The 20,797-nt window shown below is 40.0% G+C and overlaps 1 long non-coding RNA gene across 2 annotated transcripts in view; it reads right to left on the reverse strand.

The window, feature by feature from the left end:
• LOC106731633 (uncharacterized) overlaps positions 1-20,797 on the reverse strand; it is a 187,981-nt gene that overhangs the window by 101,566 nt on the left and 65,618 nt on the right. Inside the window, exon 2 of one of the 2 annotated variants that reach the window (XR_012900973.1) lies at positions 7,892-8,019. The exons of the other annotated variant lie outside the window; for it this stretch is intronic. This is a non-coding gene — a long non-coding RNA (uncharacterized LOC106731633). The remainder of the gene's footprint in view (positions 1-7,891; positions 8,020-20,797) is intronic. 2 annotated transcript variants of the gene reach the window in all.

Below are 20,797 nucleotides of genomic sequence, written 5' to 3' on the forward strand. Positions count from 1 at the left end.
TTGACGTCTATATTATTTTGCTATGGTGAGCCATCTGTGACAGCCACTGAGAGAAAGTTCTTCCCTCTACGGTAGGTTGAAGAGGAATACTTATCCAGTGCCATGACAGATGTATCTGTTTCCTGCAGCTTCCTTGGACAACATCATTGCATTTTAGAATAAGTACCTTGGGAATCCATTGTATTAAGTGCAAAGGTTTTGTATTATTGTTGGTCTGAAGAATTTTAATGTAGAACACAAAAATGTCTTTTGGGACAATAAATGTCAAGTGTATTTCTTGGGGATGCGAAAACCCATTTCTGGATGCTACAATCTGAGGAGTGGACCTTTGTATGCTAATCATCTGGTGCAGGAGGCCAAGATCAAAGGCACAAGCTTTATAAAGAAAAGACTGGACTTTTCATGGTTTTTCAGATTCTGAGCTCAGGCTGTTGTAAATGTAACTATAGGAAAAAAAACCTTAGTGTTTGAAGGACTAGCTTCTCCTATCAGAGCCCTTTTTGGAAGTAAGGGTGCTCTCTGGGTGCTTAGTAGCATGTATGTAGGATCTTTTATTTTCTTCTCTGTAACTCCTTCACATTAAGAATAAGGCTATGTCTAGACTACAATTTGCATATTTTTTTAACAGTTTTTTTGGAAGAGGCTTTTCTGAAATTTGGTCTGTCTACACTGGCCAAATTTCGGAAATCCTCCTCTTTCGGAAGAGCCCTTCTTCCTTGTGGGAGGCGGAAGACAGGGCTTCCAAAAGAGCACATCTGCTCTTCTGCTTGCTTTTTTTTTTTTTTTTTGCAGAAGAGCAGATGGGTTCCCAGGACGCAGCAGAGTCTAGATGTAGCCTCAGTGTGCTTGCTTATAAAGGGCCATGTGGTAACTTCTGCTAATTACAGCTGTTCCTAGTTTTCAAAAAGAAAGCAAAGATTCTGGCCAGTTTGTGCAGTCTGGCTTGCAGGAGATATCATAGTGTTAAGCAACTGTGCAGCCTGGAAAAAATCCCAGTCATGGAGATGAAACACACAGGTCTCTGCTGAAGAGAGGTGAAGTCACGAACGTAGAGTGGGTGCCTTGGTGGAACACAGAAAGGGAATCCAGGTGCACTTGCCATGAACTGTGACCAAAGTATGCATTGCGGGGCAAAAGCCTTAAGAACAAGGACATGGTACGTTAAGTATTTTACTTTTAAAAATCTATTTTTATAGAAAAAGATCTCATCTTCACATTGATTTCCCGAGAATGGTTTTGTCCAATGGGCATGCACACTGCTTTGTGTTGCGTTCCTGAGCTGATGCAGACCCAGAGCTGCAAGAGTGCATGTGCATGCACCTCTATGCTGAGTACACCAGGTAAAATCATCAAAAGCAGGTAGGTGATATAGGTGTTTGTCCATTTTGACTTAGGCTGGATTCTTAATACCTTTCAAGAATCTGACCTAAGTCATTTGCATCTAAAGATGCAAATGGGTGCTTTTGTGCTTCTAGGGACATATGTATCTAACTACCATTGATTTCAGTTTTGAAAATCTCATTGGGCACCTGTCTGACTCTAGCAAGCTAAATACTTTTACATACCTGATCTTTAGACATTTAAGTGACTAAACCATGTTTGAAAATATGACTGAGGTGCTTTTGAATTCCCTCCCTCCCTCACAGAATATTTTTTATTCACATATATAAAATACACAGGCTAGGTTTTTAGTCATAAAATAATGATTACAGCTATAAACTCATCAGGTCAGAATGAGACAGTAGATTCAACACCTTATTGGTGTTCAAGATGAGGTGTCTGTTGTGGTATAAAATGAGATATATGAACAGAAAGATTTCAGAATGAAAGTTCTGGATGGAAGTTAAAGTCACATGTGGCTGCCAGATCTAAGTAGCAAGACTTTGCTGATTCGAACACATAGAGAGAGGATGAATGGAAAGGACATGCTAAAGGTAATACAGCAGGAGAGGATGATCTGAGGAGGATCCAAGGAAAGCAATGGTTGGGAAGTTGGTAGACCTCAGTGCTGCCACAGACAGATGAAGATGGAGAATGCTTATACACTAACCTGATGTGAGATAATGGGAATATAGTAGTACTCAGAATGATCATGAAAAGGATATCATAACACAACAAACACTCTCTTCATGCTCCCCCCAATCCGCTTGAATAATTTGACAAATTTCTGTATTTAAACAAATGTATTAAATAGATACATTAGTCACCCAACTCTACTCAAATTCTATTTGTGTCCCTACCCTCTGTGGAAGGCTGGGGAAATATGACCTTGGTAATATATGACCAGTATCAAAACTGTAGACATCTAGTAGAGAACTCCCTGCTTTTCCAACACCCTTCCCATTTTAACTACGGGTTGTTAAATCAGGCAATTCACACCTGCAACTATCATATTAAAACAGGAAAGTAGTAATTTATAATGGTAACCAGGATCCAAAGAACAAAGAGTTTTATACCAAAACCAAACCTTGAATTTCTTACAGAGATCAGAAGACAAACTATGCCTACAAGAAAACACCAGTATAGGCCCTGAAACTTAGCTGGTATAAATTAGAATACTTGAAGTGAAGTCTAGGGAATTACAGCAGCTTACATGAACTGAGGATGCTATATATAAAATACTCTCATGCAGAAAAATCATTATCACCACCAAGCCCTAACATTCTATGCTAATTGCAATGGTTTCTTCCTCTTAGCTGAAGGTCAGGCTGAAAATGTATCAATATTATTCACTCACATCTGAGGTGACAAAAAGAATGGAAAACCAGGATGAAGACATAAGAACATAAGAACGGCCGTATCGGGTCAGACCAAAGGTCCATCTAGCCCAGTATTCTGTCTACTGACAGTGGCCAGCACCAGGTGCCCCAGAGAGGGTGGACCGAAGACAATGATCAAGCTATTTGTCTCCTGCCATCCCTCTCCAGCCTCTGACAGACAGAGGCCAAGGACACCATTTTATCCCCTGGCTAATAGCCTTTTTATGGACCTAACCTCAGTGAAATTATCTAGCTTCTCTTTAAACTCTATTATAGTCCTAGCCTTCACAGCCTCCTCTGGCAAGGAGTTCCACAGGTTGACTACACGCTGTGTGACAAACTTTCTTTTATTAGTTTTAAACCTGCTTCCCATTAATTTCATTTGGTGTCCTCTAGTTCTTCTATTTAGGGAACTAATAAATAACTTTTCTTTATCGGCCCTCTCCACATCACTCATGATTTTATATACCTCTACCATATCCCCCCTCAGTCTTCTCTTTTCTAAACTGACCCCACCAGAAAGAACAGGATGCAGTTTTCTTGCTGAGTATAAATACTTGAAGAGTACTCTGGTACTGATTCTATGTTAAATCTTCTTTGCCATCACCAGCAGGTGAAAATATCCTTCTCCCCATTAATTGTTTGGTTTTATGAAAGATCAGCTTGGTTATCATTTCTGAGGAAAAAGCCTTTATTGTTTAATATTCAAGTACAATTATTTAATTTTTAATCAAACATTTCTGCTAATTTTCAGGTCAACATTAAAGCCCAACAAATTCGTTTACAGTCTCTGCATGAGGCCTTTATATTGCTGTTTTGGAAAATGATAGGGCTGATCATTAAGCAGCATTTGAGTGAGTGAGCAGGGTAATTGTACTCCAGAGCAGGTGTTCAAGCAGCCTCAGAAATAATGGAAAATGCAGGTTTGTTCTGCAGAGTCTTGCACCTATCACAGCGATTGATAACCCAGGAGTTATTATAAGGACGAGAGGAAAAGAAAGTTGGTGTATTTTTGCTGAAATTAGCTTGCACTCAATCTTAGACTACACCGTGGGCAGCAGCAGCCAGCTCTCATAACGATACAAACAATTGCGGATTAACTTTCAATAGTGCAGGTAACCTGCTTGTTGATAGGAAGTAAATTATACAAATAAAGCAGGACATGCAGTGACTCATTTTCCTATTTCCCTGCCTCAGCCTCATTTCAGACTGCTGTTTAGATAGTATTGGGGCCATTGATGATAATGAATGCAGTACTATACATGATCTTCTGTACATAGCCAGCCAATCCAGCCAGTACCAATGGAGCAGTAAACTGACAACCAGATCCAGGCCAGCTCATTAGTGAAAATGCAGCATGGCCAAATCCTGATATGTGCTAAGTACCCATCTTTCCTATTAACCAAATAACTCAGTAAGAGATAGGAATGTCCAGCATCTCTCAGGATCTGGCCCCATACAAAAGAAGACCTTAACATCTGCTTGCATCGTGTCTCCTAACACGAATGCCCTGATATTTATCATGCTCAGAATATAAAGTAGAGAGAATAGTTCTGCTGTGAGTAATATTATCCTTACTCATGGTAATCAAGCTTAACAATTACTCAAAGGGAAGAATTTGCTTCAGTTTCATGTATTAGTAATCTTCATGTAATCTAAAAGCAATTAAGCACTAGTTGTATTCCAGTCATCACATTTCAATTCACCTAGCAGTTTATATGCAGTACAGGGTTTCTCACTTTTTGAAATTTCAAAAAGTAACAAAGCAAAATAGTTGGAGCTTTTATAATCAGATTATTTTTGAAACTGAAGAATATTCAGATCCAGATAACGCTACTGTTCATTTCACTCTTTCAGTCTGCAGCTGTTGAGTATCATCATCATCGTGGAAAACCCAGAGACACATGGCCTCCTTGTGGATCCAGCACCATCTGGATCAGTCTCTAGTTAGGTGCTTCAGGTTGTCTGGATGTAGATTTACTTGTCACTGACAATCTTACTGTGCCACAGAAGTTCTTGGCATCCACTTGTTCATGAGCAAAAACTTTAAAGTTGGCACAGTGTGCTGGAAAGACATTAGACTATCAGATGGCCCCACACCTACAGCTCCTCTAGCATGGCTCTACCACCCTCCATATCACACCCTACTCTTCCACAGAGCTGCATCTTATCTATCTGTATAGCAGCCCTGACAGAGTATGGGGGTGCAGGGTTGGGGATGGTACCATATGTTGGAGGAGTTGCTGGCACTCTAATACTTTCACTGCTGTGGTTCCTAAGTCTCTGGGACAACAGTGAAAGCATTCAACATTATCTAATGAGTAATTTTCCAAATAGTGACCTAAGACTGGTTTCCTAATTATATGACATTTCTTAAACATTTGGAAAATTTGTTTAAGCATTTGTTCTGTCCATTTGTCTTTGTATTCCTTTGCTTCTTGATGGGTAACTTTGGCAAGAGGATTTTAAACTAATTGCACTATAATCAGATCATTAGTTAGACTTGTAATGACATTTACAGAAAGTGTCAAAAACATTAATTTGCTAAAGTAAAAATATCTAATTGGTTGAAGGATAATTAGCATTCTAAATCTGTATCTAGGAAGCAAAAAAGATGCATGGTCAAACAGAAAAATGTGTATCAACATACTAATTTCCTCATGGTAACTGATAATTAAGTGTTAGAAAGCAAAACTTCAAATGTTACACTTCAGTTTAAAGGGTTTAAACTTTCTCAGTCTTTCTGGGTCAGAGACCTTTGACATCTCAATGAAGATAGGAAGATTTTTAAACGAATATTAAAATAATAGCTCTGAAATACAAGGACAGGCAGAATATCAGCTGAAAGTTTCTTTGTAACTATTAGCTATTATGCTAGCAACAAAGTTTACTCAGCACCTCTATAAACAGATTCAACAGCAACAGAAAATACTTAAGGCGTGCACATATTAGACGGGCTGAAAGTTATGTGTATGGCCTGCTAGTTAGAGTAGGTAAATAGAGCTGCTCTCCCATTTGCCCACTTTAATGTTTTCTAAAATGACCTCCACATACTACAGTGAGCACATCTCCTTTTTCTTTTACTTTACAGATGTCCTGAGACTCAGTGTTCCTCTCCAATGAAAATGATGAGACTTTGATATGATTTACCCATCTCCAGAATACACTGAGCAAACCAAAGGATAACAATTCAATAGGCTATCACTCTAGGAATTAGCATAGAAACAGCATGGCACCCAAACATTTAGTTCAAGATGGAACAAGAGTTCAGGATAAGGGTAGAAGAACTACAATAGAAGAGTCAGAACAAGGCTGAGAGGGAAACTACACTGTGTTTATGCAACAATGTCAGAGTGTGCGCTTCCCCTGTAAATTATTTACATCTTTCTGTCCTTCATTAAGTCAGCAGCCAGGCTGACAGGAAACCCTCCTTGAGTTCAGTTGGAATTCTGTCAAAAAATCCAACAAGTAGCATAGAACATTCCCATTTCACTCCATCACCACATTCCAATGGAAAACCTGTTTCATCCTAATTCTTCCTACTAGCCTTAGTTTGTAGCTTTGGTTAGCATGCCAAACTTTTTTAAAAAAGCAATCAGTCCTTAGATTTAATATGTCAATAGCTATTTCAAGAATAAAATATATATTGTTCATAGTACTATTGTATAAGATTACTGAAAACGTTGTACAGTAGTAAGGAATTCAGGTAGCTAACAGTTTGGAGGACACAAAGCTAGGATTATATCATACCATAGGTTATTATTATTATTATTATTATTATTATTATTTAAGTATTATGTCTAAATACTGAGTTTTACTTAAGGTTGATTAACAAAGAAGGGATTATAATACAGGTTGCACCTCAGTAACCTGGAATTCTCTGATCAGAGTGTCCGGGCATGCTGTGGAGGTAGGGAAAGGAGGGAGGGGAGCCCAACATGATGCAAGGGACAGGGCCAGGAGCATGGTGCGTGGCCCAGCTGGGCTGCCTAGAGAGCTGGGAAGCCTGGCATGCAGCACAGCTACACTGTGCAGGTTAGAGGGAGCCAGGAAGTCCAGCATGCAGCCCAGATTGGCTAGGCAGTTGGAGTGGCAGGAAACCTGGCACACAACCTAGCTGGGCTCCGGTGGGGAGTCAGGTGGGGTGAAAGGGTTGGGGGGGGGGGGGGGGGGAAGACTGGCAGAAGGGCTCCAGAAATGACCTCCCTGATCTAGAAAAATCCCTCACCTGGGATCAGTCAGGTCCAATCTGTGTTCGACTTTGAAGGCAGTGAAAAATTAATATTTCAGTTTTACCTTCAAATAGCATAGTCCTGAAATGAGCTATGTTACTGAAATAGTAAAATTATATTATAGCGGTATATGACTTTTCAGGGCGGATGGAAATCCAAGATCACCACTAGTAAAGATACTCAGAGGGGTAGCCATGTTAGTCTGTAAACTTAAAAACCAATGAGTGGTCCTGTGGCACCTTAGAGACTAACCAAAATATGTAGAAGCATTAGCGGTCATGGGGAAAATCCACTTATTTAAGAAATGATGTGTGTCCGCCTCACAGTTGTTAAATTTTCATCAAGAACTCTTTGGGGTCTTTCAGAAGAGAGCTTACCAAATTAAAACTGTTCTAGGTACTATACCTGTATGAGCAAGAGACACTCACCATTATCCTCTAATTATAAAGTAAATTGTAAAATCCAGTATACTTAGATGGTAGTACTAAAGGAACATCCAAAAATGAGACCTGTTGTGCAAAATACTGTAAATATACTTAATAGGAGACTGCCCCTGCACTGAAGGGCTTACAGGCTACATAGACAAAATGGACAGAGAATGGTAAAAGGGCTATACCACACAAGCAGAGCGAACAACGTGCAAAAGCCATGTTGGCTGGGAGTTAGCAATAGACGATAAGTTAAACAGGAAGAAAAGAGAGTGGGTAGTGAGCAGGTTTCCAGAGGAACTTCCACAGGGGATGGAACCTTAGCAAAGAGCCAATCAACATATGTCAGTAAAGTCTGGTTAAAACTGTGGAGAGCTCCCTGAAGATCCCCACTCTGACTAGTTCCTTTCTGCAGTTCTACCCCAAATCCCAGGCTACTTATTGGGGGTATATGGGGAAAAATAAGGCTCACCAGAGCATGCATGGGGTCATCCCTGGAGCCTTCAAAGTGCAGGAGCAGTTAGTAGATGGAGGTGTGGCCCCCGATGATTGCACTTTATCTCCTCTTTTGCACTCTTCTTGATTTGGCTGCTTCTGCAACTTATTGATATTCAAACAGCATTGGGTTCAGTATGGTTACACGCTTGTGTTCCTTGACTTAAGATTGGCCAACCAATAATACTAGGCTGAAAACTTAGAATGCAAATAAAGCCCTATCGCATGTCAGGCAGTCATTTGTGTGACTCCCAGAATAATCTCATGAACCGTATGATCACAATTTAAAATGAGGATCCAATAAGAACACAAGCAACTTTTTCTTGATTAAATTAGTTAGCACAGAAAAGCAGGTTTCTATAAACACCGAAAGGTGATCAAAGGACAGAGAAGATTATTTTGGTGTTTATTTTATTTTATTTTTTTTAAAACAGGATAGCATTCTGCCAATCATCATCAAAATGGATGATAGGAAATGGAATTTGAATTTAGTTTTGAAAGGGAAAGCCTAAAAGCATAACTAGTACCAGGCATATTGTGAGTAGGTGCAAATTGCTCAGTCAATGTATCTCAGTTCTAGCCTGAAACACCCTTATGTGCTCCTGTCCTACTTTTGTTTAAATTGCAGAAACTGTCAGCTGGATGTGTTTCTACTAAGGTAAAAACTTCTCATTTATATCCCGAGGTATGATGGGAAGAAGTAGAAAACTTGTACACTATTTCACTCTGTTACTAGCTATCCTAGATCAGTGTTTTTCAACTGTTTTGTACCAGGGTCAGTTTCCCACCTTCCTAAACTGTGTCAGGGCGATCTCAGGGACTGGTATCAGTTCACAGGCCAGTTGCTGAGAAACTCTGTCCTACATGATTTTGTCCAAAGTTTTCAAAAGGTCTTCCATTGTCTGTGTGTGCAGAATGTTCACAGGTGACATGACAAAAGAGCAAAACCAGGTATCTTGTTGGGTTGTCCTGATAGTATGCTGATCACACCACTGATTCCCACTTTCCTGCTCTTTGGGCTCCTCTTCACTCTGTCCCACTGGACCAAATCCCTGGTCTCCCTCAGATAAGGCACAGTGTTGGGGTTGTTGTCCCCTGAAGAGCAGCACAGGCACTGAACCAGTTCAGTTCCAAGGGCTCAAGTACCCAGCCAACCAACCCCCAAATGGAACCAAAACTGCAGACAAATGTGTCTTACCCTGTGTAAATTTGTTAGCTCACTTTATCCATGACAGATAAAAACACTTTTGTTTATTGAGTACAAAAAGCAAGATTTAAGTGGTTGCAAGTCAGATTAGAGTTGATCTTATACCCTGACTTAGGCCTACAGCTTCTCCAGGGCAGAAACCCTTTGCTCAGCATACCCCATCCCCATGAAAAAATACCTGGATTCCAGTACCACATGGCATGGACACATGTTTTCCTGGGACCAACCACCGTTTGGGCTTACAGGACAAATAAAACTATTCACAAGTAGTGGATTTGATCACAGAATCATTAAGTTTCTGGGGTACCAGCAAGGCGCTCATTAACACATTTAGAACCATAAACAGATCCACACTTCATATTTCTAACTTCACACACAAGAATGATTCATGCACCAAAATAGGACATACGCATTCAGCAGATTGTAACTAAAAGAGTGATATGCCACATGACCATTTTGCATGAAGCACCTTCGAGTAATGCATATTCATAAGCCAAACTCATAAAACATGCGGGGAGGGATGTCACAATGCTGAGTATCCATTTAGTTCTTTGTGAGCATGTACTGGGATTCAGAGAGTATTTGTGATCCATGTTGGTATTTTAAAAGAACAGTTTGCAATTTACAAATCTATTCCTCAAATATTAAAGAATACCAGATAAAGTAATGTATCTAAAACCTTCTAAAATACAGGCAATATTTTGAGGGGAGAACTCAGTCCTCCTCTCACTCCTCTTCCACCATGTCTGCTTGTCTGGCTTTGGGAGTAAGTGAATAATTACATCTGTTTTTAGATCTCATGTCAATTTAACTCTGGGTCATTGTGCTCAGCTGGTAAAGAGTTATGCCAACAAAGAAGATTAAGGAAAATTGCCAGGCTACCACCTGTTTTGTTAGATGTGCTCAACTTAATTCAATCTGAAGCAGTGGTGGCAGTGAATTGAAGCTGAAAGGAGAGTGATTGCAAAAGCTGGTTTGAGGATATTTGCTAAAAATAACCTTTTGACTTGGTTATTTTCTCAGATATAAAATTAATTTAGAATCCATGATCAGGAAAAAAAGCATTTTAAAGGAAAAAGCTACCTTTTGCCTCAATCATTTTCATATTTTTTTAACCAAATGCATAGTAGGTATTTTATTCTATAATGACCTTACTTCCAAGATTTCACAAATCTAACTGTAGAGTGTGATCTGTGAGTTTGTCACCTTCAGGCTCAACTACTGTCACACTTTGTATGTACTCCTTTTGCTCATTAGCAACAAGTGGTGCTGGCAGCAACAAAGGCTGGGTTCAATATCTAGGGGTTTCCCCCCCCCCCCCCAACTCAAAACCAGTTTATGCCCCACCTGGGACAATTCTATAACACTGTATTGGTGCCCCAAGGGGCAATACTTCCCTCTCACTAGCATAGAGTTTAAGTGTAGAAAAGAAAATTTTATTAAAAGGAGAGAAGTAAAACAGCATTAATTTGGAAAAGATACTACAAAAGCAGGATTAATTACCATAAAACTATGAGCAAAACCCCCACCCCAGAATACTTTGGGTAGTGTCCTTTTCCTTTAGGTTTTAGAGTTCAACAATCAAGAGTTCCTTTGGCATGCCCCTCCATTCTCCACACACCCCTCACACTTGTTACCCTTAGTCAGTCACAGAGTTCACACGATCATCTGCAAAATTCACTTCAACCCTAAGTGAAGAGGGGATAAGGTGGTCACTGCTCCTCATCTCAACCAGTTGTTCACACTGTTCTTGGCAAGCAGCCCTGCCAGCTGCTTTCTGTGATGTCTTTAGCTCCCACCAGGTAACACAGTTCTTAGGCTATGTCTGAACTATATCCCTCTTTCAAAAGAGGGATGTAAATTAGACAGATTGAAATTGCAAATGAAGCCGGGATTTGAATTTCCAGCATTTCATTTGCATAATGGCGGCCGCCTGTTTTCGAAAAAGGGGATTTAAAAAATGAAACTGCTGTCTAGACACAGTTCTTTATAAAAAAACGCTTTTTCGAAAGCTCCTGTACTTCCCTTCACTGTAAAAGTGAATGAGCTTTTCATTATTTCTTTGTACTTGCTTTCCCACAAAAATACTTGAATAGCCTGAGGCCTACTCCTCCCCTTTTCTACCATTTCTCAGCTGCCTGAATTAAGAAATACCTTAAACAAATCTCTTCCTTTTACTTGAAAGCACAAAAATGAAGTATTAAAAAAATGGAGAATACAGCCCTTTACAAATCTTTTATATCGTATAGATTGGCCACCATTAAAAGAATTTTTCTCCATCAGTCACCCCCCCCCCACACAACAGAAATCCCTGTATTCATAACTTGTATTTTGTGGCACTACCTCAGATATCCATGAACAATAACCTAGATGTTTTAAAGCTAACCACCATTCAGAGTAAAACAGGGAGTAGATATTGTTATAAAAGTTTTTTGTATCCTAAGTTAGGATGGAACATCCTTCTTAAAGAAAGGGAAAGTATTTACTAAACAATGACGTTTGCTGCAGTCTTATTGTTGAACATATAGCAAGCATGTAGTTTAGTAAAAATTTACACTTGTTGTTTTATACTTAAATTGTTCATTACTTTAGCTTTACTCAGAGGAACAAATTCTACCCTGGATTATTCCCCTGTCAAAGGCACAGATGTACATATAAGTAGTCAGGGCAGAATATGGCAAAATAATTATTTGTGTATAAGTGTGAGCTACTTTTTGCCACCCTTCTGAATTCCATTTGGCTTAATATATTGTCTAAGTACAAAGAATGTTTATGGAACATTGGTGCTATTTCTAACACGGAGCGTCTACACTAATGTACCAGTTTATTTTAGATGCATTTGTTTAAGACCATAACTACTAGTTACTGTATTTCATTATTACTAAAGAATCTTTGCATCATACCACACCTAAATCTCAACACCTTATGGAACAGAGTATTAGATCTCAGCTGAGATATAGTTTAGTATGAGACGAGTGAGACTTCTGTGACTTGCCTAATAGGTCCTGGGTGTATATATATAAGCAAATGGTTCCATATCATAGTATGGTGAATATCAGGCAAAAATGTGTACATTACTGATTTTTCATATGGCTGCAAGCCAGTTTTCAGCTAAACTTTGTTTTACTATATGCTAGAAGATTAGATTTAAGAAACAGTAACTAAAGGTAAATTTTATCTTTTGTGAAAGATTTCTCAAAATAACACTTCAATAATAAATCTTTATTAAGCATTTATTTCCCAATCAGTAAATCTTAATAAAATCTCTAAGGGAAGTACAAAATGCTACCAGTACTAGCACATCAACCACCATCCTCCTATTTCAGGAATGCTGCTGGTAGATGTGAATGAGTAGACAACTCTCAATTTCAGTTAGAAAATGGAAAGGAAATTTTCCATTAAAAAAAGATTACAAAGATTGATTGGATATTGGCAATATAGGACCACGAACAAAATTTCCTCTTGCAAGGTAAATTCAGCAACATCCAGATGGTATTAAGGATATAGTAACTTCAGCATCAAAGATGTATTTGAATGGAACTGCTGGTAAATGATTAAAACAAAACAGTAACAAAATACCTCATGCTGAGATGTAAATACAGTAATAAAACATAACAGTCTTGGTGAATTTATGCGCACAACACCACTACTATGTTTGGCAGCAACAGATTCAGCTAATTAGACCAGGAAGTATATTTGCTTTGAAAATTATTTTAAAAAAAGGCTTTAGAAAGAAAACAATAAGATAAAATGCTCAATAGAAATGCAGTCAATATACCCAGAGATTGCAAGTTCATTCAGCCAAAAACAGAAGATAATATCAGCAAACCTACAGCTACACAAAAGAATTATAAAGTATGATGGAAAATCTTAGGATAATGCAGGTCAAATAATGCAATAAAATACTCCAGGTTGGACCTCTCTGATCCAGCACACTGCTGGTCTCTAAGTCCTTTCCAAGGGCTAATAACCTTCTAGCTTGGCTCGCCTCATGATCACTAAATCTGCTGCTGGCCCCAGTCACCTGTCTCCACTATATGGTCAAAGCCACTGAACCAGATCTACTCCTGCCTCCGGGCTGGGTTTCCCCAGTTGGCAGCTTCTCTGTTGCTAGACACCCCCAGTCGACCCAGTACCAGGCATCAGGGCTCTCTGGTCCACCAACATCCATGGTCCTGCCAGACCACAGATGTCACCAAACCAGACAGTCCCATATCAGAGAGGTTCAACTTATAGTAAAAAGAATGCCAACCATCAGTCTAACGGGACCTAAACACTCAGGCTACATCTATACTGCACCTCTCTTCCGCAAAAGCTTATGCAAATGAAGTGTGGATTAGCATATAGCCAGTTCATTTGCATAATTAATTAGGGGCATTTTTGCACAAAAAGGAGCTGGGTAGACAGCTCCTTTTTGCGCAAACCCCCCTCTTGTGCAAGAGCCTTTCTTCCTCATTTTTTCAGGAAGAACATCTCTTACGCAAGAGGGAGGTTTTGCACAAAAAGGCGCCATCTACACAGTTCCTTTTTGCGCAAAAGCCACCCCTAATTAATTATGCAAATGATTCTACTCTGTGCTTCATTTACATAAGCTTTTGCGGAAGAAGGGTACAGTATAGACATAGCCTACAGAGGACAACTCTGGACAGGTGGAGGGGGCAAGCCCCCATAACCTGCCCCCATTCCCCAGCATTAGAGCCAGGCAGGTGAAGCAGGACAAGACCTCCCTCCCCATCCCTGTCTGAGTGCTGGGGGCAGCACAGGTGGAGGTGCACATTTGTTCAGCTCCCCCATTTTTTCAGGGCCTTGGCCAGAGCATCAATTGCCAACAAGGAGGCTGGAGAGAAAGAAAGGTGGCACCAATGGCTCATATACCCATCCTCCTGTTATTGCCTGCCTACCCTAAACTGGGGCCCACCCATGTATTGCAGTCTGCCAACTACCTATTCTTCAGTGTGGCAGGCTCAGAGATGGAAACAGGCTGTTGCTTGTCATTTGCAGTGCTATATAACAAAAGAATTTAGGTGCCCTCCTTTCCTTCCTTCATGGATCACACCCAAAGAGATTAACTGCTGATCCTTACTCTAACACTTAGCTCCTATGACTTTTCATTTCAATAGGAGTTTGGGAACTTAAATGTCTCTGAGGATATAGGCCTCAGTGATTTTCCAAACATCATAATGGAACAGACAGGTTGCTAGTGCCCTTTTCACTGAACTATTTTCTCTCCTATCAAACATGCAAACTAAGAATATGGCAAAGTTACAGAAAATAACCATCTTTCATATTTTTTTTTGGTGACATGGTATTTGGTGACATGGTATTTTAACATGAAACGAGAATAAGAAAATAAATTGAAAAGGAAATGTGTGTCTCTTCAGTAAGAAAACCCCACAGAAAAGTAATGTCTTTTGCACGCTTTGATAATTTTTTTTAGCCCATAAATATGACAGTTTGGAAATTGCACACAGAGTACATAACAGAAAAGTTTGAGTGGACAGTCCCAGACTTAACTCTGCATACAAATATAGTGTATTTGTGATCAGTTACCTGAAAGCCTGTTTATTCTAAAAATGTAAAGAACAGGGCTTGTGAGAAGCAAGCACAGGATGAATAACTGCAGAGAAAAGAAACTACAAGCTTTGCTAACAAAAACCCAATTGCTACCACAGTTTTTTTTCCTTCAAAAATATCCCTAAGTGATTAAATGGAAACATCATAATGAGAAGCCAACATTCAAGTCATGAGGTTCAGACACTCAAAGGTCAGGATATTCCAAAGTTCAAGTTATTCCGATAAACTCAGCCCCATTCAATATACGTAGCATTATCTGTTCTTGTTCCAGTTATTAAAGCTATTTTTTTATATTGACAGTCTATAAAGTATACAATATGTTCCTGGCTCAACTATGTTAGGCTGTCCCAGCTAAGTAATCCTATCTTTTGAGACCTGAAGTGCTCAAAAGAAATGCAAAACATTTAACTTTTAGATGCCCAGTGGAATACACAGCCCTGAGAGAGGAACAGATGACTTTTGTAACCCAATTATCCAGTAGTGAATCAGTATGCTGGGTTTAGAGTCTTGGATTCTGTTCCCTCACTATCCTTGATTCAGAGAAAGGATTTACCCCCAAGATATTCCACTGTCCAGATAACATTCCCAAACCACTGTGAGGCATAGCCAGTCTCTCTGACCCAGATTCAAAAGGAGATACCTATACCAGAAGTTTCTATAGTCCAGTGATTAGGGCACTTCAAGAGAATATTTTTCAGATTGGGGGTCATGACCCAAAAGGTTAAGCGCGGTGTCGTAAAGTTATTGGCCATCCTTTCTTGTGCAGTGCCTTGAGAGTTGGGCAGTTAGAGAGCAGCAGTAGCTGGTTAGGAGCCCAGCTCTGAAACCAGCACCCTGCCAGCAGCAGTGAAGAAGTAAGGATGGTCATATCATACCATATCATCCTTACTTCTGCGCTGCTGGTGGTGCCAACTGTGCCTTCAGATCAGGGCTTCTGTCTAGAACCACTACTCTCCAGCTTCCCAGCTCTGAGGGTAGCACTGCCATGATCAGCAGTACAGTACCGCAACGCTTTAGACCCCTCCCATAACCCCTTTTTGTGTCAGGAGTCTCCTAATTACAACACAGTGAAATTTCAGATTTAAAAACAGCTGAAGTCATCAAATTTATTATTTTAAAAATCCTATGACCATGAAATTGACCAAAACAAACCATAAATTTGGTAGGGGGGTAACTGTTAGTGTCAACACAGGCCACAGTGTTTACACTCACACTGCATTAACTGCTGCAGGAAGATGATGGCTCATAAGGCATTCTGGGAAGTGATTTCATCTAGTCACCATAATGAGGTCACCATAATGAGGTGCTTACATTGGCCTGAGACAAAGCGTAGATACATACACACAAAGTTCAACTCAAGGCACTTTACGTCTATGTGAATGGAAGACATGGGCAAAGTCACAATCTAGATTGCTTATTTTACAGAAAATCTCATAGCTTTTTGAGAAGTTGAAGATTTTGTTCCCACATATGTATCTAATCTGTCCACAGGATTAAAAATAGCCTTGCACACAGTCTCCAATGATACTTTTGACCCATTTATCTAGCATAAACAAAGATGGATAAAGGTCAAGCAGCAAACATGGGAAGACATATCAAACTTGGATCATGATATGCCACAGATTTGTTTCATTTTCTGCCTTTAATAACCTATCAAAGTAGATTTATCCTATTATTTTAGCCTGAGATGCCCTGCAAGTTTTAGCCTGAGATGCCCTGCAAGTTTCATTAATAAGTATAGCCATTAGTTACTCCATGCATTAAAGCCTATTTAAAAGCCAATACTGTTACATAGCAATGCAAATATAATAAGGGTCAAAACAGTGCATTTTTATTCACGATTTAAAATTAATAAACAAGCTGAAAAAAAGAAAAAGAAACAAACAGGTAGCTTTCCTATCAATCCATATTTTTTTCTTCGGGAAAAGGTGAGGAGAGAACTTAAGCCCAAGCCACCAGAAGGATTGACTTTATTATTTTTACAAAAGGTATTAAATATTAGTTTTCAGCGGTTTGTTTTAATTTGAAGGATTTGCTTTTTATTTTGCACATCTCAAACTAAATTTCACCATTATTCTGGTGTACAGGCAGTCCCCGACTTACACGGATCCGACTTATGTCGGATCCGCACTTACGAACGGGACTCTCTCACCCCGGAGCCCGCAGGCAGCGGTCCCGCCACCTCGACCTCCGGGGCGAGAAAAGCTGCTCCCAATGCCCCTGGTCTGCTGGGAACTGTCTCCAGCAGACCAGGGGCACCGGGAGCAAAGCTGCAGCCGCAGCGGGTTCCCGCGCTTCTGAGGCTTTGCTCTGGCAAAGCCTCAGAGGCGTGGGACCGCGCCGCGGCTGCGGCTTTGCTCCCGGTGCCCCATGTCTGCTGGGGGGTGGGGCGCGCGGCTAGTGTGCCCCCCCCAGCAGACCAGGCTTTTGTTGTGGACCCTGGGGCAGAGCAGCTGGGGCGCTGCCGGTTGGTCCCGCAGCACCGGTCTGGGCACTACTGGACCAACTTGGCAGCACCCCAGCTGCTCTGACCCAGGCATCCTGATTCAGCTGCTGCTGGTCAGTTTCAGCAGCGGCTGAATCAGGACACCTGGGGCAGAGCAGCTGGGGTGCTGCTGGGTTGGTCCAGTAGCGCCGAGGAGCGGCGCTACTGGAGCAACCCAGCAGCACCCCAGCTGCTCTGCCCCAGGCGTCCCCAAGTCAGCCGCTGCTGAAACTGACCAGCGCTGACTACAGGAAGCCCGAGGCAGAGTTGCTCTGCCCCAGGCTTCCTGGAATCAGCCGCTGATCAGTTTCAGCAGCAGCTGACTTGGGGATGCTTGGGGTTCTTAAGTTGAATCTGTATGTAAGTCAGAAGTGGCGGTCAGTTTCAGCAGCGGCTGAATTTGGACGCCAGTTCCTACTTACTTACAGTTTCTACTTAAGAACAAACCTACAGTCCCTATCTCGTACGTAACCCGGGGACTGCCTGTACAGATGTGGTTGCCTCTTCTCAAAAAAGATATATTGGCATTGGAAGAGGTTCAGAAAAGGGCAACAAAAATTATTAGAGGTTTGGAACAGCTCCTATATGAAGAGAAATAAAATGACTGGGACTTTTCAGCTTAGAAAGAGGAGACTAAGAGGGGAATATGATTGAGGTCTATAAAATCATGACTGGTATGGAAGAAGTGAATAAGGAAAAGTTATTTACTTGTTGTCATAACAAGAGCTAGGGCCACCAAATGAAATTAATAGGTAACAGGTTTAAAACAAACAGAAGGACATTTTTCTTCATGCAGAACAGAGTCAAACTGTGGAACTCCTTGCCAGAGGATGTTGTGAAGACCAGGAATTTAACTGGATTCAAAAAAGAACTAAATAAATGCATGGATATTAGGTTCATTAATGGCTATTAGCCAGAATGGGAAGGAACATTTGCCAGAGGCTGGGGATACATGACAAGGGAAGGATCATGTGACAATTACCTGTTGTGTTCCCTCCCTCTGGGACTTCTGGCAATGGCCACTGTTGAAAAACGGGATACCGGGCTAGATGGACCTTTGGTCTGACTCTGTATGGCTATTCTTATGAGATTTAAATTACCAGAAATATATTGGTCTACTACTATGATTCCCCTCAGAAGAGGGCTGTTTAATTGTGAACATAAACTATACTTTCAAACAAATGTAAAACATTTGAAAGAAATTTCAACAAAATGCATCAGATATAAATTAGAGCTAGCAGAGTTGTACGGAAATGGAAAGGACATAAGCGGCTGTGAGACATTTTAAACCAGAAGTAATAAGAACTATATTTAGCAACATTTTCATGTTACACTGAATTGTACAAAAAAGCCATTACAATTATGAATAGTGATAGAAGCAGTTTTAGATTATAGTGAACTGAATAAGGTACGTTTTTCTGTTCACTGTATAAAAAACAAACAACCGTGTTCTGCTTGCAGTATAAGGCTTGAGTCAGACAGTTTGGATATCTTATTCTTAATTTAAGGGAAAAATAGATTAAGTGTCCCCATGCTACTATTAAGGTCTCTATGTTATCAGACTTGATATGTGCAACTTTAGGATATTCCACAAAGAGTGGGCTCTGCCAGGAAAATACTTTTAGAAAGCATTTTGCACTGGACACGAGAGGGTAAATTTTCAAAGCACTGCCTGGAGTTTGGCCACATGACTATTGTTGAACTATAATTGGGAGCCCTGAAGTGAAAACTATGTGCAGGATTTTGAAAGTTTACCTAAATGATACTTAAAAATGATTAATACACAAAATTGAAAGCCAAGCACAGAAGATGGAATCTAACATGTCTACGTACATTTAATATTTGCCCTTAAAGGGAAAAGACACATTGTTCCATGCTCGGTTACAATTAAATATAAAACATTTCTTAAATACCTTAATGGAATTTATTCCACAGGCTCAATGGGAGGCAAAGCATTAATCAGACAAGCTGCAGGCGGAATTGTCGCTGATTTGACCAAGATGGTTTGGATGGCCCCCTGAGTTTTTTCCTTTCTTTACAAAGTAATTTGTTTCCTATCAAAGGCTCTGATAGGAAACAAATTACTTTGTTTCCTATCAGAGCCTCTGATCTCAGCTGCCAAGGGGTCAATTAACCTCAGTCCTTTGCCTCAAACTTCAAAGAACTAATTGCTTCTTCTATATTCTTTTTTTGAAGAAAAAAAAAAAAAAGAAAGCTGCAGTAATTGCTAATGGCTGAAATTGGCAAAAACACTTCAACTCGAACAACAATCACAAACAATATGCCTTTTTATGAGCAATCCTCTTCCCAAATGAAAGAGTTGATCCAGCCTTGACTAAACAAATCGGAGCCAAATTCCACTTTCATCTACTTGGTTATAAATCTAGAGTGAAACCATTAAAGTTCATGAATGGGGAAGTGGTTATAGGCTAGCTTTAGTGTACTACTGTTAAACTTTTGCAACTGATTTCTTCACAATATTGAAGTGGTCCTCTCTTTGACTTTTCCTGCATACCAAGTTACTCTAAATCTTGCCCATTCTGTTTCTAGGCCTTTTCAAAATATGATCTTGTTCTATTTTATTGAAGTTGAGTTTTCTTAAAATAAAAATGAGATGTGAAAATATTCCACTATCAAAAGTAGTACGTTTTAAAGCAAATATATACACAAATCTTTTTGCCCCATTTTAAACTTCAGAGATATTCATAAGTAGAAAAAAAGAGTATTCATAAATCTAGTGGAGAATGTACTAAGGCAGCATTCTGGTTCACTATTAAGATTCATTGGCCTGAGAGTTGTACATTTACTATGCCAAGCCAAGGTCAATATTTATCGTGAGGTCCAATAAATCTTGATATTGACCAAGCCACTGAAATCGATACCACTATAGTTGGACAGGACTGTCAGTCACGTAGAAAACCCACCAAATACTTTGATGGCTTGAGAATGTGTTTTGGAGAATGAGTAGCTGGAAATATGCAGACCATAACTATTAACCCAGGAAACAGTTGATAGGCGGATTTCTTGTATATTACAGAAAATTAGTATTTTTAATCAAATGTTTATATCCCATTGACATTTCAATGGCATGATTTTAGTATTCTGACTGATTCTGTTTAGAGGTTTTTGAAGATGGAATTACTATGAAGATAAAACAAAGGGGGGAAAAGAACAAGAAATGTAGGGAACTTTTCCTCTCAGAAAAGTTCTGCATCTGACAAAGTGGGTCTTTGCCCACAAAAGCTTATGCTCCAACACTTCGGTTAGTCTATAAGGTGCCACAGGACTCCTCGCCACTTTTGCAGATTCAGACTAACATGGCAACCCCTCTGATACTTGACATCTCTGAGAATGGTTATCCAGCCAGTTATGCACACATGTTATAGTAACCCCATCTAAGTTATATTGGCCTAGTTTACTGGTAAGATCACATGAGACTGTATGAAATACCTTACTAACGTCTAGGTATACATTGTCCACTGCCTCTCCCTAATCCGCAAGATTTGTTATCTTATCAAAGAAAACTATCAGGTTGGTTTGACATGATTTGTCCTTTATAAACCCATGCTGGCTGTTACCTAACACCTTATTTTCTTCCAGATATCTGCAGATGAATT

This window comes from Pelodiscus sinensis, chromosome 2 (genome assembly GCF_049634645.1).
Source record: "Pelodiscus sinensis isolate JC-2024 chromosome 2, ASM4963464v1, whole genome shotgun sequence".
NCBI lineage: Eukaryota > Metazoa > Chordata > Testudines > Trionychidae > Pelodiscus > Pelodiscus sinensis.